Raw genomic sequence first — 18944 nt, 5'->3', positions numbered from 1 at the left:
TAATAACAGCGTAGACCAGAAATATTCCCAGTAATCAACCAAGAGGGATTATATGTATCAAATTCACATTTTTGGAGCGTTTTTTTATCCTCCTGCTCACCCCTAAACACATAGAAATTTTTTTGCGGGGGAGTTTTCTGTAGGCGGGAGGGGGATTAAATGGGGAAGCTTCAGTGGGAAGAAAAAATTTGGGAAGATATACAATGAAATCTTCAACAAAATCCTTTTTATTTGGCATTCTTCCTCTTGGGATGGTCAATTTTACGTATGGTGAGGATTTTTCTGGAAATTGTCCAAAGGAAATTTTCAGCAGGGATCAAGGAAGCTTCAGCGGGAAGAAAAATTTTGGGTCGATATACCCTGAAATCTTCAACAAAATCCTTTTTATTTGGCATTCTTCCTCTTGGGATGGTCAATTTTACGTATGAAGAGGATTTTTCTTGGAATTGTAGTCCCTTTCTCTGGTCCTATAGCCATATTTAAAATGATATTCAAGAAACTTCAAACTACTCTTGAAGTTCAAACCGTGTTGATTGATATAGCCTATTTACGGTGAAACCCTTTGTGAAATAGCACAAAAAGTGCCATTTTAGTGCCATATGGCACTTGCAGATGGCAGACTTTATAAAAAGCAATTAGATATTAGAAACAGCTTTTGAACGAGCCATTAAGATTCCCTCTATGATGTTGTAGTAGCCCGCTAGACTGTTTAAAAAAAAAAGAAAAAAAAGAAGAAAACAAAAAAACGGGAGACGGATCAGTGCTACCGATGCAAAAAAGTGATTTTCCTTGTTGTTCAAGGAGGGGGACTCGCAATAAACTTTTACTATTAAGACAAACCGAAATAATAGTTAAGGTTCCTGAGTAAGTGTCAGATGGGATTTTTTTTTTCACTAGGCAGTTTTTTTCAAAACGCGTTTTTTAACTTTTGGTTACTATGGGCTGTGGTTTGCTCTTTACTAGGTTGCAACTGCCGCTGCAACCATGATACTTCGCCGGAACATGCTTTTAAAAAATGAGCCTAGAAAATGACTGAAAAAAAAGAACATCGGATACCAATATTCCCGATGCGATACCAATACGCACGATACCGATACGTGCGATATCGATATGCCGGATACCACATACAGACCTTCCCCAGGGACTATGGAGGGCCATATCATCATCAAAACCATATATACGGGACCTTTGAACTATGTTCAACAAAATGGCTATCTCAAAATTTTTATAGGACTTGTTGGGGGGAGGGGGCCGGTAGGGGGGGGGGGCTATTTTCCCTCCAATATTTTTGGTCACTCAAAAAGGGCACTTAAAAATTTAATTTCCTTTCGAATGAGCTATTACACACCTCTCTATGTTGCTCTGGCCACCCCCTACCCCTTCTAGAAAAAAGGGAGACAGATCAGTGCTATCCATGCAAAAAGTCATTTTCCTTGGTGTTCAAGGTGGGGGACTGTAATTATCCTACAATAGGTTTTCGTTCATGCTGATTCCAATAGTGCACTTTTTATTTCGATTTGACGCCATTTTCAAGGGGTTTCAGGGTCTTTTCTGAAATCACCATTAATTTTTTTTCGCAATAAACTTTGACTTTTATGATTAACAATAACAATAGTTATCATTCCTGATTCATTGTCAAATGGCGATTTTTTCTCACTAGACAGTTTTTTTCGAAAACACGTTTTTCAAATTTTGGTTACTATGGGCTGTGGTCCACTCTATACTAGGTTGCAGCTGCCGCTGCAACCATGATACCTCGCCGGGACATGCTTTAAAAAATGAGCCTAGAAAATGACTGAAAAAAAAACAATAGCGGATATCACTATTCCCGATACGATACATGCGATACCAATACACACGATACCGAATTACCGATATGCACGATATCGATACACCCGATACCACATACAGCCCTTCCCCAGGGACTATGGAGGGCCATATCATCATCAAAACCATATATACTGGACGTTTGAACTATTTTAAACAAAATGGCTATCTCAAAATTTTTATAGGACTAGTTGGGAGGAGGGGACCTATAGGGAAGGGGGGCAGGTTGCCCTCCAATCTTTTTGGTAAATTAAAAAGGGCACTTGCAAATTCAATTCCCTTTTGAATTAGCTATTACACATCTTTCTATGACGCTCTGGCCACCCCCTAGCTCTGCTAAAAAAAAAAAGGGGAGACAGATCAGTGCTACCCATGCAAAAAAGTCATTTTCCTTGATGTTCAAGGTGAGCGACTGTAATTATCCTATAAGAGGTTTTCAACCATACTTATTCGAATAGTGCACTTTTTATTTTAATTTAACACCATTTTCAAGAGGTTTCGGGCTCTTTTTCAAAATCACCATAAATTTCTTTTCGCAGTAAACTTTTACTTTTAGAATTAATTAAAACAATAGTTACCATTCCTGATTCAGTGTCAAATGGCAATTTTTTCTCACTAGACAGTGTTTTCGAAAACAGATTTTTCAACTTTTGGTTACTATGGGCTGTAGTTCGCTCTTAACTAGGTTGCAGTGCCGCTGACACCATGATCATTGCCATCTGGGTTATGAAAATTACCATTTTGGCCGTTACTTTTATGACTACCATATTTGTAGCTAGAGATACAAATAATAAACGGAGACTATTTCGGAGACCACACTGCCTTTCCATGACAATAAATAAAAATTCAAAATAGGGATAAATTCCTTTTAATAGACAGTGTTTCACAAACAGTGATAAAATTTCCCAAAAAATTCTAAATATTTTGGTCACATATGCAGTGACCGTCATCAGTAGTAAAACTAAACTAAAACAATTAAAAACAATAGTTTATATACCAAACAAAATAAATTACATATTGTTTAATTGTCTAACTCTTTTCAAAGCAAGAGCGGAAGCTAGCCTCTTTGACCTTCTTGGATCCGGTTCATTAGCGTTCAATGAAATAACACTTGGACAGAGGTTAATTACATTGGGTGGATTGAACTTAACTCTATCAGACTTTAATAAATTATCGTAGATAGAGTTCAACCCAAATTCACCTGTGTCATGATTTACAGCTATAGCATATTCTTGAACAAAATTTTCTTTATTAAAGAAATTGACAAAAATTTTGCTTTAAACCCCGGTCCCTAGAAATCAAAGAGACATTATCGAACAAAATAAAATGGTCTGGAAAATTAAAGATATGTTCCGAAAGGGTTGAAAGAAAATCTTCAGACTTAGAATCTTGCTTTAAAGCCGACGAAATTGAGTCTTAATGCTGTAATAATCTCATTTCCAAGTACTGATTAATACGTCCCACATACGAGCTTCCGCAAGTACATGGGATCTGATAGACCCCATTTTGTTGCCCCAACGAAGTTAGATCCATTCCAGAATTTAGAAAACTGCGCAAAGTATCATCACATTTTAAAGCTACCTTTAGACCATTACTTTGTAAAATTCTTTTAAATTTTTAGCCATATGTACCCGGGCTAAGTGAAAACTCAAAAGAATTTTACAAAGTAATGGTCTAAAGGTAACTTTAAAGAGTCGTTTTTTAAAGATGTAGTTTTAATTTATTTCTTATATAAACTATTGTTTTTAATCTTTTTGTTTTAGTTTTACTCATGATGACGGTCACTGCATATGTGACCAAAATATTTAGAATTTTTTTTGAAATTTTATCACTGTTTGTGAAACACTGTCTATTAAAAGGAATTTATCCCTATTTTGAACTTCTATTTATAATAAACGGAGAATACAAACCAAAAGATCACTAAACATTTCATTCACGTTTGCAAAGGAGGTCAGCTTTATACGACCTCAGTACAATAATTGCAAGTTTGGTTTTCATTTTGGTACTCACCAAACAAAGACAAAGAAAAATCAAACCAAATAGTTACTAAATACTGAAACCCAAAAGTTCATGGTGAAAATCAGCTTTTATTTGCCACGATTTGTACCAGTAAAGCTTTCCATGAGACCAAATGTGTAACTAAATTGACACTTTTGTCAAGAAGAAAAATAAAACGATAATTTTTTTCAAACATTTAATATAAAAGGATATATAATTCAAAAACAGAATTTTTATGGTGTCTTTTAGAAGTGAGTCTTCGCGAAGTCCTTTGATTCTCTATCCAAGTTTTGCTAAATATAATTCTGCGATACTTCTACTTATGATCAGGATGACAAACTTTGTGGAAAACAGCACTGGGTTAATAAACCTATGGATTTATCATAATCTTTAGTTTTATAACTTCTCGGATACTATTTCTCTATAGCTCTAATCACGGGATAGATTAGTAATAAGCACTAATGTAATCCAACCATTATTATCTTACCCCATGCTGTTTCCCAGCCACAGAACTTTGCAGCAGACGATGTGGTAGTTTGATTATTTAAATTCGTTTAAAAGTTAATAATTTGATTAAGAGTTGATTAAGAATTGAATTGATTGAACAAATTCATGTTTAAGGAGCAGTCACTACATTCATACTTCATTTGGGTCTTTTAAGCTGCTTGAGCTGTTTACAATGTTTTTAGTCAAAATTTTGCATTAGAAAATTTGAATGGGATATAGAGAAATCGAAGTCCATGGCAGAGTCAAAGCAATCCTACTTCATTGCAGCAATCCACAACTTTTAGTAATATATCATTACCTTCACATGAAGAAAATGAGATTCAGAAGAAGTTTAACCTTCTGGGCGACTTCTTATTAGTCTCCTTCTTTTTTCCGAGAAAACGTTGTGAAGCAGTCAGTATTCATCCTCTTTTTATCTGCTTTGATTTGCAGCTAATTTCCAACGATTAGCTCTCAAATGCTCTGTCATTAAACAGTTTGCAACCCCTATATTCGAATTCGTTTTTAAGCTATTTGAAGATAATACACTTTTCGAGTATTCACTCATCACAAACGATTTTAAAAATCCACATTTTAGGTAGTTTTCTTAATATAATTGTTACCAAGCCCACTCCTCAGGTGTGGGCGCAGCTAATTCTTATGCAGTTTTCACTTACATTTATAAGATAGAATTTAAAAAGGAGGTAATAAGACTTCCCACAACCTTAGATCTTACCTTAACCTTACCTTAGATCCCACAACCTTAGATCAACCTTAGATCTGCTAATACTTAGCAGACGAATAACGCGCTAACGAATATTCGGCGCACAACACTTACCAGAAAAGGTTACCAGCTGCTCATGCTATTATTGATGAATAAACGATAGTCAACAAATTTGGAAAATTTCGCAAATATTTCAATATTTTTGTATGCATAACCTTTTAATAGAAATTAATATTAGAAAAAGAAATTCTCAGGAAGTATTTTTTTGCCCTTCGTAATTTATCTAATAGGTGTTCAACAGTAGAAATCAAATGCGAGTGTCTAGCTACCACTTAGTTTTCAAGATTAGTTCACCTAATAATACATTAGTTCCTTGTACATGTTTTTTTGTTTTTAAATACTTTTAAATAGTAACTAACACAACGTATTTTCCATAGACGCCAGTCTTAGATGTTTGTCTTAACAGTCCAGGACTGTCTGTTTTCGTTTGACTTAATTTTCTTTCTTTTTTCCCTTTTTTATGCTGTGGCGCATTTGTTCCTAGTGTTAGTTTTGTCTGGAGAATTTATTGTTGATGCAAATTTAGATACTTTTATTTTTACGTTAGCTTTTTTTTTCTTTTTGCCGACGAAAAAGGGTCGCAGAGGTGGTCCCAAAACATCCGGCTCGTTTGTTTTGTATTTCCTGCTGACAGCAATGAAAACATATTGTTGTTTTTTTTGACAAATAATGTCCTAAGTCAATTAATTTTGCTATCTTGTAAACAAATATATTATTACAAAAAAATAACAGAGAAAAGGTAATTGATTCCTCAACAGCTTCAAATCCAACAACATTTAAATGTAAAGGGATAGTGCAGTTTATGTTTCTATGGTTGTGAAATTGATGAACCGGTGTCTCACTGGATGATTCAGCTAACAGCTTACGTCACATACAAAAGAGATCTAGAAACTGTTGAAACTTCTATGGTCCTGAGTGACCAAATGTCATCGCTGCTGCAAGGGCTTTGGGAAGAGTGGAGTGGCTTCAAAGACATTGAATCCCCTAACACTGGAGAAGGGGACGTTTACTTCTAAATAAGATTAGCCTACACCTTTCCTAGCGATTTTCCAAATAATAGTGAATAAAACACCCAAATACGTTTTGTAAAATCGATACAATCAGTCGTTCTTTTCATTTCTCACAACGGTTTAATTCTTCTTGGACAAAGTATGAATCTACAAGATAAATAAATAATAAAATGTTAACACCTATATGAGAGCCTTTAGTGAGTTTAATCTAACCAGAACCGTGACAGCAAATAGCGTTACAGGGTGACTTCGTACTGTGACGTTTTCGAGAAAAATTTTAGGCTAAATATACAGAGCATTGCACTGGATTTTCAATAATGGGTTTTCTCGGTTTTAATTGTTTCAGACAGCTTTTTTCGAGACGCTTAATCCCCTGACTATGTTATTTTAGATTAGGCTACCTTCCTATTGTAACATGAAATTTGCAAGCATGAGTATATGAGTCAAAGGTAGTAGACATAGAAATCGCTTGTGCAGGACATTTACTTCTTTTAAAAGTTCAAGGGCACCAACTACTGAAAACAATTAACTGTCAAAGACGTCACCGGGACTTATTACTGTCCAGTAACAAACTAGCTGTAGTAATCAAGAAGGAACTAGTGGCCCCTAGCTTGCACCGACGGGATCATTTGCTTTTCTTCCGGCCCTATTGACTTGAACGGTTTGAATAATATGAAAAACGTGGTATATAACGTTATGATGGATAAAGACAGTTTGCCGTTTTGACATTGTGACTGACTAATACAGAACTTGTGAATTGAAATCGCTAGGAGTTTTAAACACTCATCATCCAGGGATAAGAAACACGTAATTATGCGATATATAATTTATCTATTCTGGTAGATGCAATGAAATATATAAGGAGCGAGGACAAATATTATGATGAAAAGGGAAGCTTCCATGTCTTATAGAGTTAGGAAACTTTTTAACACTAGAATTCTAGTTACACACTATGGGCATTAAAAATTAGAAATTATCAGCCCTAAAGAATATGGCACTGAAAAATCAACAGACAGAAACAGTTGTTACTCGAATAAACTTATAATGTTATTAAATAAAAAAACAAGTTTTTTTTAACTGAAAGTAAGGAACGACGTTAAAACTTAAAACGAACAGAAATTATTCCGTATATGAAAGGGGCTGTCCCCTCCTCAACGCCTCGCTCTTTACGCTAAATTTTTTTATTGTTTAAAAAAATAAGAGTTGTGAGAAAGTCAAACTTTAGCGTAAAGAGCGAGGCGTTCAGGAGGGGAAAGCCCCTTTCATATACGCAATAATTTTTATTCGTTTTAAGTTTTAACGTCGTTCCTTACTTTCAGTTAAAAAAAACTTGTTTTTTAATTTAATTTTTGGATGTTTTTGAATTAATGCAGGTTTTGATTTTGGCTCCCCGTACATGAATAATTAAAACTAAATTTGCATATTAATTTTACTTTTATTTGGTTACATGGCTTTCTCGAAACTTGTCTAATTTTATTTACGAACGTTTTTATTATTAATAAATATACGCAACTTACGAATTAACTTACGTAACGAACTTCTATATTCATATATTTTTAATACGTATATTAGGGGGCTCGCCCCCTAGTCAATACCTCGCTCATTAAGCTAAAGTTTGAATTTTGGTCCAATTCTTTAAAAATGACCCCTTAATCACAAAGGCCGTTATTTATAATAATTAGCTCTTATGAAATTACTAAAAAATCTTTGGATTAAAGAGCGAGGTATTGACTAGGGGGTGAACCCAATCATACACGTAATATTTTCTGTTCGTTTTAAGTTTTGATGTTACTCCTTATTTTCAGTTGGAAAACTTGTTTTTTTATATATAATTTCTGATCTTTATTTAAATAATGCTGGGAAAATCCGGCGCCCCCTTCATAGCAATGTCTCTTCTCCCATGAAAACTTTCTTCATGGTAAGATCCTCCCACATAACCCCCGACCCACGCCCCCCCCCCACTCCCCGAAAAAATCCCCGCTGAAAACGTCTGTACACTTCCCAATAACCAATACTATATGTTAACATTGGGTAAACTTCATAAATTTCAGCCCTCCCCCCGGGGACTTCGGGGTATTAAGTCATCCTAAAAGACATTTTTATAATATTTTTGACCATGCTGAACAAAATGGCTATCTCAAATTTTGATCGGGTGACTTTGGAAAAAAATGAGCGTGGGAGGGGGCCTAGTTGCCCTTCATTTTTTTTGGTCACTTAAAAATGGCACTAGAACTTTTAATTTCCGTTCCAATGAGCCTCTCACGATATTCTAGAACCAATGGATCGATACGATCACCCCTGGGAAAAAACAAATAAACAAAAAATAATTAAACACGCATCCGTGATCTTTCTTCTGGCAAAAAAAATACAAAATTCCACATTTTTGCAGATAGGAGCTTGAAACCTCCGAAGTAGGGTTCTCTGATACGTTGAATATGATGGTGTGATTTTCATTAAGGTCCTATAATTTTTAGGGGGTCTTTCCCTCTTTTTTCGAAAATCAGCCAAATGTTCTCAGGCGCGTAACTTTTGATAGGTAGGACAAAACTTGATAAAACTTATATATTTGAAATCAGCATTAAAATCTGATTCTTTTGATGAATCTATTGGTATCAAAATTCCGCTTTCAACAGTTTCGGTTACCATTGAGCTGGGTCGCTCCTTACTTACAGTTCGTTACGACGAACTGTTTGATTGATATTGAAAGCAGACACCCACCTAGTACTACCCATAACTGATTTAAAGCTGAAATTTAGCAAGAGTAACATTAATAGACCTCAAGATGACAAATTAAGAGGGATACTGAAAGAACCGTTGGATATGAAATTTGAGAGTTAGGAATCCAGCAATGTAGAAGATTGATTGAATAGTTTCAGGAAACTAATTTGTGAAGCAGCAGATGATCTTTTAGGAATGAAAGTTAGAAAAAGATTTTCTAAAATAAAAAAAAAAGGCTTTGAACTCGGTAAAAGAGAAAACAGATTTTTGTAAAAAGTTCCCGATGGATAAATCTTATAAAAATTAGAGGGAAGTAAGAGAAGCCGAACATGCACTGAAACATTCCTTAAGAACATAAGAAAGGGAAGATAGGGACAAAATTGCAGAAATCTGGAAGATAAAGCTAGAAGGCATTATAATAAGATATTACTTTGAACGTTAAAGAGTTGAGGTGAAGTCAGAAGTTCCAGTTAAAGATAACAAAGGGTCATTGATTAGTAATAAAAAAATGTTAAGGATATTTGGGTGGAAGATTTTGAGGGCGGTAAACTGTGATAAACCCACCAGATATGACAGAGAATAATATGAGAATTTTCAATAGCTTAGAAGTGAATGAAGATATATTGGAAAGCATTTATTAAGCACAATTCTGAATGAGATTGCTTAGAAAACTGTAGGAAGATTCACTAGATAGTTTCCAGAAGAATCGCCTAAGGATAGTTCCAGATGCCATTCGAATGATTGTACATCAAACCCTGAGCTTTAAGGAAAATGTGGTTCAATCCTACTGTCTAAAGTTCCGTTTTACGGAACAAAATCATACTTTCTAGCAATCAAAACTTGGCTAAAGAAAAGCCGGGCGTACTTAGATTGCATGGGATGATGCCACAAGAAAAGATTTAAAGAATGCAAGACTTCATTGGAAGGAGTAAAGAATGAAACTCTGAACAGATTGAGTTGATGGAGGAGCGTGCACAGTTTTTTTTTTTACCCATGCTGCTTTGTGATGTCACAAGTTGTCATCAGTAGCAATCACGTAGTTCATGTAAGCTTACAACAAATCTACATTACTTGCGTCTTATAAATTGAACCAGCGACAATACTAGAGCTAAATGCATCTTTGGAATATTTCCTTATGATAAAAATAGTCTTTTCTTGTGCCGATCGTTCAAAGACAAGGACGGACAATAACAAATTTTGGGCTTTGGCAGCAGACAAAAAGATGAAGAAATGCCTGTTGAATAGCTGAATGACTACAGTAACTGATGTACTACTACTACTAACAACTCACCACACCACCAAGCCACCTGAGGCCAACACAGCTATGCGCACTCCTCCTCCATCCCAATCTATTCAAAGCCTCCGTTTTTACACCCTCCCAGGAACTTTTAATTTCCTTTAAATTTTTCTTTACGACGTCTTCTCACCCAAGATGAGGACGACCTGCTTTCAGTTTAGCCCTAGACGGTTGGCCGACAAGGACAATCTTCGGCAATCTGTGTCCTTCATCCACACAACGTGCCCTATTTTTTTTTTTTTTTTTTTTTTTTTTTTTTTTTTTTTTTTTTTAGTTTTTTCTTTATGTTGATCGATAAGTGAAATTAAGAAGCTAAAATTTCCGTTCAAATAAAGAGTACAATACGATCAGCTACTCATTAAACTAGCTTTAAACAATAAATGCAGGCCCCTCCGTAACCTAATCTAACAAACTTTCCTAGTTTCCTAGTTGGATAATAGAATCTTCAACATCTTCAACATTAAAAAAAAAAATTTAATCCAGCCTTGGACAAAAAACTGTCTGAATCAGGAACAAGCTACTTTCTCTTCTTGTTAAACAAATAAAGAACACTTCCATTAAGAGGTGAAACAATCTTCAGCAGTTCTTTTCGAAATTCTCAAATCAAACGTCAGAAAAAAAAATTATGATTCACGCTTAACTTATTTTTCTCTTCCTGTTAAATAAAAGAAAACTTTCAGTCACAGATGAGACAAAAAAATACTTTCCATTATGAACAACAGCATCAGGACAGGCAATCTCAAAGAATAGTGATAACCATGAGATAGGCAATAAATAAGAGAGACACTTGGGTTTTTAAAGTGACAGAATCTTTTATGCAAGTTCCCTGTCTCAATAAAACTTGTCAAAAGCGTACTTTCTGTTAAGTATGTCATGTGAAGCATACTTTCTGTCAGCATCATACTATACTTTCTGTGAAGATAGAAGAAGTGAAAATAAAATATAGCACTTTTGCCCATAAGAGAATATAGCACTTTTTAGTGAGAGGGATTGTACGAAATACAATTTATAGGCAGAAGGGCAATGGCTTTCAAGGGTGAAGGGCCTTGAAACGGAGATCAGTACCGCCTTAGTAAGAGGGAGCGTACGAAAAACAATTTATACGAAGAAGGGCAATGGCTTCCACGGTTGAAGGGCCATGAAACAGAAATCCGCACCACCTTAGTAAGAAGGAGCGTATGAAATACAATTCATATGCAGAAGGACAATGACTTCCACGGCTGAAGGGCCATGAAATGGAGATCAGCACCACCTTATTAAGAGGGAGCGTACGAAATACAATTTATACGCAGAAGGGCAGTGGCTGCCACGCTGAAGGGCCGTGAAACAGGGATCAGCACCACCTTTTTGAACCATGAAGTCTACTGCCGTTTCTTATCTTTTTTTTTATAAATACATTTATGAGGCACTTTCAAGATCAGCAATTATTTACGAATTATATTGCATCATTTCTGGCATACCATGAAAGTTAGCAAGTGTGGAAAATATGAAATTGAGGAAAACTATTTCAGAAATTAACTCACTCCTAAAAAACCTACGAATTACACTGGGCATATTTTGCTTCATGGTCTAACCATTTTGACAAAGAAGTTATTTTAAGCAGTTCGTTTTTTAAATTCCTCTTGTACAGCCAGGTACATCAAAAGCATCTGCTATACCACAATTATGATTTTTTTTTTATTATTATTATTTCAACTTTTTCTATCTTTACAGAATTGTTGATAAAGTTTATTACGACAGAGAAGCTGTGTGAAGTATTGTGTCACTTTTCTTTTTTACCAAACGAAAATCTAATTTATTGTCAGTCTTATCGTCATAACTATTCTTAGGGATTGCCTGTCCACAGAGTAATTGTCCGTAATGGGATGCAATTCTTTTGTCTCATCTCTGACTGAAAGTTATACAAGAAGAAGAAGAACATATACATTAGAATGAGAGAGAAGCTTGTATGTGATTGATATAATTTTGTCTAAAGCTAAATATAGAAAAACTTTTGAAGAATATCTAAATACACATTTTTAGCATATAAAGGATACGACGTTTGTTATAGTCAGTAGAGGCATACAAGTCAGCAAAAAATTTAACCGTTATGCTTTGAGATTTTAAAAATATTTTGATATTATATCTATCTTTCAGCTATCTTATTAAAGGGTGTACATGCCTTCAATTTCCCAACTAACCATAATACCCTTAGCTCACCAATACGAGTCACTAGCAAGGTTCCCTAAATAGCGTATGCTTTAAATACACGTTACTGAAATGACACTAAAATAGGACCAAGGTTCCTGAGACTATTTAAATCCTAACTCATTTTGGCACTCAATGAATCCAAGGAAAGAATAGTCAAACAAAAAATTTTCCAATAAAAAAAGGAAGTAGATTTTCTTTTGAAAAATTAAATATGGCCTAAATACATTGATGTTAGTCAAAATTACGTTCTGACAGTGAGTGGCGAATGTTAGGAAATCTGGTCTCGGTAGTCTAGGTAGGTTTACGAAAATTGCAGGTACAAGCTGTCACTTCTTTCTATCAGGTTGACGAAAAGTCCAAAGACTACGGCCTTAAATTGACGCATAGACATCTAGACCCTGTCTATCTGTAATAAGATCTTTCCACAACAAGATACGAGCTGCCATTGCATCTCAACCAATTAAATGGTAAATTAAAACATATAACTCCAAATAGGAAATATTATGGAGTACACCCCCTCCCTCAGGATTTATGGGAAAGAACCTTAACCAAAGTCTCACCAACAAAGTGGGCCTGGAAATGTACTTTTCTAAGGCTTGTCGCACAAGACTCCACTAGCCCTTCGCCCCTTCCCACTGAAAATTGTTATGAAGCTATGCAATGAAGTACATAAATAAACAAATTCATAAACATAAAACTAATCCAAATCCACGTTTAAAGTTATCGTGTACAATAATCCTTCAGTACGCAAATATTATAATAAATATGTTCACAAAGATATAACTCCACCCAGCATTAGTTTTTTTTTGGGGGGGTGGGGGTGGGGAGGGGGGTTCACCTATTTTCTAAATTTACTTAAGAGAATAACGTTTGGTAGGCAACATCTATCTTAATAGATTTTAAATACTTGGAATCAGCATAAATATTAGATTCATTGTATGTACATACTCTTAAATAATCAAGTTTAAAGTTCTGGTCATTATTGAAAGGGGTGGCTCTTTACTTACGTTCACCATCATGAATTGTTTGAAATGTGCTTTTGTCAGAGATGTTAATATGCCAGCTCGTAACTCGGCCTAACACCTGATGCTTCTTGGAACTCTAAAAACAGTCCATAAAATACGCAAAATCCCTGGAATTTTTCATTTTTATTTATCTTTCTTTGAAGCGCAATATTCAGAAGTGTTTTCTATGAAACCGCGCAATTTCAGATCATTGAGCTTTATTTACTTCAGAAAATCTGCTATGGTCGCAAGCAGCCGTTTTGCCCTCATTCTACACAGCTGGAGCAAACCCAAGCTTTTGGAACTAATAACAAAGTTTTTTTTTTTTTTTTTTTACTGAGTCTGAACTATGGTTCGATACTAAGCCATGGTTTAAAGTTTTTTTTTTTAACTAAGTAGCTGTACACGTCAAAGCAAACACTCCAACTAATTCTTCATGACCATAAGTTTCACAAACGATATACAACTCAAAGCAGATCCGTAGGAAAAAACTTTTTTCACAAATCTAGATGAGGGGAAGGAGCCTCTTTGCGAACGTATCCAACTCAAAGTGTAATATTTACACGTGCCAATTTCTTACTAACCATGCACGTATTAGAGCTAAACCAACTAAAACTCAGATTTTGACATCATAACGATCACAATAAATAAGCAAATGCAGCGCTTTCCGTTTATGCTTCTTTAGGTAAAACGTTCAATAAAGTAATCTTCAACATCGATTTACACTATTTTACTTCCACTAAATAAAAAAAAACAAATTTTTTTAACTGAAAGTAAGGAGCGACATTAAAACTTAAAACGAACAGAAATTATTCCGTATATGAAAGATGCTGTCCCCTCCTCAACGCCTCGCTCTTTACACTAAAGTTTTTTTTTATTGAAAAATATAGTTGTGAAAAAGAATCAAAATTTAGCGTAAAGAGCGAGGCATTGAGGAGGGGAGAGCCCCTTTCATATACTTTTTGCAATTGTATACTTTTTCCTTTAAACTTCAAAATGTGTGACATATAAAAGAGGAGAAAATGAAAACACTTTTCAATGTGTGGACAGGGGTCCGCGCGAACGCAGCCACAACTATCAAAATTACACTGTTGAGTTACTTCCATTTGGGGTAATCACAGGGGTCAACCAATTCAACGTACAATGGAAAGGCCTCGCCCTGGGAGCGCCTCCTTCATGATCAAGGCAGCTTTCCAGACAGGTAAGTAGGTTTGATAAAAATCTAACATTTTACTAATATCTTTCGCCATAAAAACGTAATGAAATAATATCATTACGCCATGACATGATTATTATAAAAGTGACCATAATAATACAAAAATGATATTAATATGGATTCATCCAAGCAAAATACACGTAAGTTAAAAAAAAAACAGTACTACACAAAAAACAGAAATAGCATCTTGAAAAGAGAAAAGCAAAGGTATTTAACAGACCAGGATTATCGAGAACTGAAAATTAAAGGAGCCAAACAAAAGATCAAGGAGCATTATCACAATGATGAAGTTTTCTTGATAATAATCTTCAGCGCAGCTTCAGAGGTTGGTGGATCGAAACCTGACCAAAGAAACAGCGAGGTTCGATGAGGTTTCGATCCATCCATCTCTGGGGCAAACACCCAACAAACGTCCTCTGCGCTAAGCTGCTATGAGGTTTCGATCCATCCATCTCTACGGCAAACGCCGAACGCACTTCCCCTTCGCTAAGCTGCTCACAAATGAATGTGATTAAAACGGTTTGTGACGTATTATACAGGAAAGTTTTGATGAATCCACAATTTTATAAAAAAAAGAGCGAGATCTAGTTGTAGCTGTAGCTGCAATCTAGTAAAAGACAAGCCGAAGCCCATAGTAACTAAAATTTTCAAACATGTTTTGAAACATCACAATTGCATCAGTTGGCACAACCTAGTGAAAGGTGAAACAGAGCCCATAGTAAACAAAAAGTGAAAAAAAACACGTTTTGAAGACTGTAATAAAGAACGAAACCTAGGCAATAGTGACTGAAATGTTAATATAAATCACCATATGCTTGATGATGCAACACATATAGATAGGACATATAAGGGAACGGAATAGTTCAATATGAATATGGACATTGGTATTCTGATTGTAAAGATATCCAAATCCCAGTAAAGAACCAACCTCGGCATATAGTAACTAATAATTAATATAATATCATGGTTGCAGCTCTTGCTGCAACCTAGTAAAAGATAAAGATTGACTATTTAAAAGTCGCAACAGCTATGTCCCAGGAACAGCTTAGAGTGTTAAGTTGAAATCTTCAGTGCATTTTGAAGGGGATGTTGAACCAACCAAATGACAGTATTTACACACTATAGAGTATACGCTCAGCTCTCTCATATGCTTGGGATTTCAGGCATAATTCTTACGTAATATTTCAAACATGTAAGCTTATCAACAAATTACTCTTTCAAAAGGGTCCAATGATGAATTTGACATGTCCAATTATTGTCTTGAACAACATCAAATTGTATACTTTTTCCTTTAAACTTCAAAATGTGTGACATATAAAAGACGAAAAAATGAAAACACTTTTCGATGTGTGGACAGGGATCCGCGCGAACGCAGCCACCACTACCAAAATTACACTGTTGAGTTACCCCCATTTGGGTTAATCTTAGGGGTCAACCAATCCGACATACAATGGAAAGGCCTCGCCCTAAGAGCGCCTTCTTCATGATCAAGGCAGCTTTCCAGACAGGTAAGTAGGTTTAGATAAAAATCTAACATTTTACTAATATCTTTCGATACAAATACGTCATGAAATAATATCATTACACCATGACGTCATGATTGCTATATAAGTGACCATAATAATAAAAAAATTATATTAACATGGTTTCATCCAAGTAACCTACATGTAAGTTAAAAAAAAAACAGCGCTACACAATAAACAGAGATAGCATCTTGAAAAGAGAAAAGCAAAGGTATTTAACAGACCAGGATTATAGAGAATTAAAAATTGAATGAGCCAAACAAAAGATCAAGAAGCATTATCACAATGATGAAGGTTTCTTGATAATGATCTTCAGAGCAGCTTCAGAGGTTGGTGGATCGAAACCTGACCAAAGAAACAGCGAGGTTCGATGAGGTTTCGATCCATCCATCTCTGGGGCAAACACCCAACAAACTTCCTCTGCGCTAAGCTGCTATGTTTCGATCCATCCATCTCCACGGCAAACGCCGAACGCACTTCCCCTTCGCTAAGCTGCTCACAAATGAATGTGATTAAAACGGTTTGTGACGTATTATACGGGAAAGTTTTGATGAATCCATAATTTTATAAAAAAAGAGCGAGATCTAGTTGTAGCTGTAGCTGCAATCTAGTAAAAGACAAGCCAAAGCCCATAGTAACTAAAATTTTCAAACATGTTTTGAAACATCATAATTGCATCAGTTGGCACAACCTAGTGAAAGGTGAAACAGAGTCCATAGTAAACAAAAAAGTGAAAAAAACACGTTTTGAAGACTGTAATAAAGAACGAAACCTAGGCAATAGTGACTGAAATGTTAATATAAATCACCATATGCTTGATGATGCAACACATATAGATAGGACATATAAGGGAACGGAATAGTTCAATATGAATATGGACATTGGTATTATGATTGTAAAATTATCCAAATCCCAGTAAAGAACCAACCTCGGCATATAGTAACTAAAAATTACTATAATATCATGATTGCAGCTCTTGCTGCAACCTAGTAAAAGATAAAGATTGACTATTTAAAAGTCGCAACAGCTATGTCCCAGGAACAGCTTAGAGTGTTAAGTTGAAATCTTCAGTGCATTTTGAAGGGGATGTTGAACCAACGAAATGACAGTATTTACACACTATAGAGTATACGCTCAGCTCTCTCATATGCTTGGTATTTTAGGCATAATTCTTACGTAATATTTCAAACATGTAAGCTTATCAACAAATTACTCTTTTCAAAAGGGCCCAATGATGAATTTGACATGACCAATTATTGTCTTGAACAACATCAAATTGTACACTTTTTCCTTTAAACTTCAAAATGTGTGACATATAGAAGAGGAGAAAATGAAAACACTTTTCGATGTGTGGACAGGGATCCGCGCGAACGCAGCCACCATTACCAAAATTACACCGTTGAGTTACCCCCATTTGGGTTAATCTTAGGGGTCAACCAATCCGACGTACAATGGAAAGGCCTCGCCCTTGGAGCGCCTCCTTAATAATCAAGGCAGCTTTCCAGACAGGTAAGTAGGTTTAGATAAAAATCTAACATTTTACTAATATCTTTCGATACAAATACGTCATGAAATAATATCATTACACCATGACGTCATGATTACTATATAAGTGACCATAATAATACAAAAATGATAATAACATGGTTTCATCCAAGCAAGCTACACGTAAGTTAAAAAAAACAGTGCTACACAATAAACAGAGATAGCATCTTGAAAAGAGAAAAGCAAAGGTATTTAACAGACCAGGATTATAGAGAATTAAAAATTGAATGAGCCAAACAAAAGATCAAGGAGCATTATCACAATGATGAAGGTTTCTTGATAATAATCTTCAGAGCAGCTTCAGAGATTGGTGGATCGAAACGTGACCAAAGAAACAGCGAGGTTCGATGAGGTTTCGATCCATCCATCTCCGGGGCAAACACCCAACAAACTTCCTCTGCGCTAAGCTGCTCAAGTTAATGAATGTGATTAAAACGGTTTATGATGTATTATTCAATGAGGTTTCGATCCATCCATCTCCGCGGCAAACGCCGAACGCATTTCCCCTTTGCTAAGCTGCTCACATCATTGAATGTGATTAAAACGGTTTGTGACGTATTATGCGGGAAAGTTTTGATGAATCCACAATTTTATGAAAAAAGAACGAGATCTAGTTGTAGCTGTAGCTGCAATCTAGTAAAAGATAAGCCGAAGCCCATAGTAACTAAAATTTTCAAACTTGTTTTGAAACATCATAATTGCATCAGTTGTGTACCGTGAGTAACATGTGACATATTTAAAATACAAAGATTCTTTCCTTCTAAAGATAATTCCGAATTCCCCTAATTAAGTTTAAATCCCGTTTCCAAGAGTCTAAATTCTTAATCAGCAAAAAGAAAAACTGCCTTTTAGTTTCAGCCAAACCTCAGCGCTAATCCCGGGAGACGGTTTTGAATTTCGCCGAGAAGATTGGTAATAGAAAAATCACTAAATACAATGTTTCTCAGGAAGCTTAAGTTATAACCTTTAATCATCAGATTTAAAACAAATTATTGGACGAACAGTTTGCATAATGTAGCGAGTTTGCGAACATAATTACAAAATAGCGGCCCCCTCCATAGGACTTGGACCAATCGTTAAAAAGCTGGTAAAGCGCAGAAGTTATATTTTTGTGATATAGTGAAAAAAAATGTTTTTCGTTTCTATTATGGATTGTCTCTATCGCTATCAACATTATTTTTGAGAGCCAATTTAATCCTTGCCTTTGTTGTCGTCATTTGAAGTGAAGCACTATTGTACACCTAAATGTAAGTCTCAATAAAACTATTGCTTTTCTATTTGTGTTTATTTTATTTTATATGTCTGTATCTAGTCGCACGGCAGGTAATTAGTTCGTATGCCTCCAG

General features: G+C 35.3%; 1 protein-coding gene and 3 non-coding genes across 5 annotated transcripts in view; all 4 read right to left on the bottom strand.

Moving 5' to 3' along the window:
- The window catches only part of LOC148950517 (acetyl-coenzyme A synthetase 2-like, mitochondrial), a 417833-nt gene that overhangs the window by 289887 nt on the left and 109002 nt on the right, over nt 1–18944 (bottom strand). The window lies entirely within an intron of this gene.
- LOC148950523 (U1 spliceosomal RNA) lies at nt 14362–14523 on the bottom strand. Its single transcript, XR_016142034.1, has one exon. It is a non-coding gene; the product is annotated as a U1 spliceosomal RNA (small nuclear RNA).
- LOC148950522 (U1 spliceosomal RNA) lies at nt 15885–16046 on the bottom strand. Its single transcript, XR_016142031.1, has one exon. It is a non-coding gene; the product is annotated as a U1 spliceosomal RNA (small nuclear RNA).
- LOC148950521 (U1 spliceosomal RNA) lies at nt 17409–17570 on the bottom strand. The gene has a single exon (XR_016142045.1). It is a non-coding gene; the product is annotated as a U1 spliceosomal RNA (small nuclear RNA).

Source organism: Artemia sp. Qi Xiang Cuo, chromosome 7 (assembly GCF_049724085.1).
Source record: "Artemia sp. Qi Xiang Cuo chromosome 7, ASM4972408v1, whole genome shotgun sequence".
Taxonomy (NCBI): domain Eukaryota; kingdom Metazoa; phylum Arthropoda; class Branchiopoda; order Anostraca; family Artemiidae; genus Artemia; species Artemia sp. Qi Xiang Cuo.
This window is presented reverse-complemented; position numbering and strand designations above follow the sequence as displayed.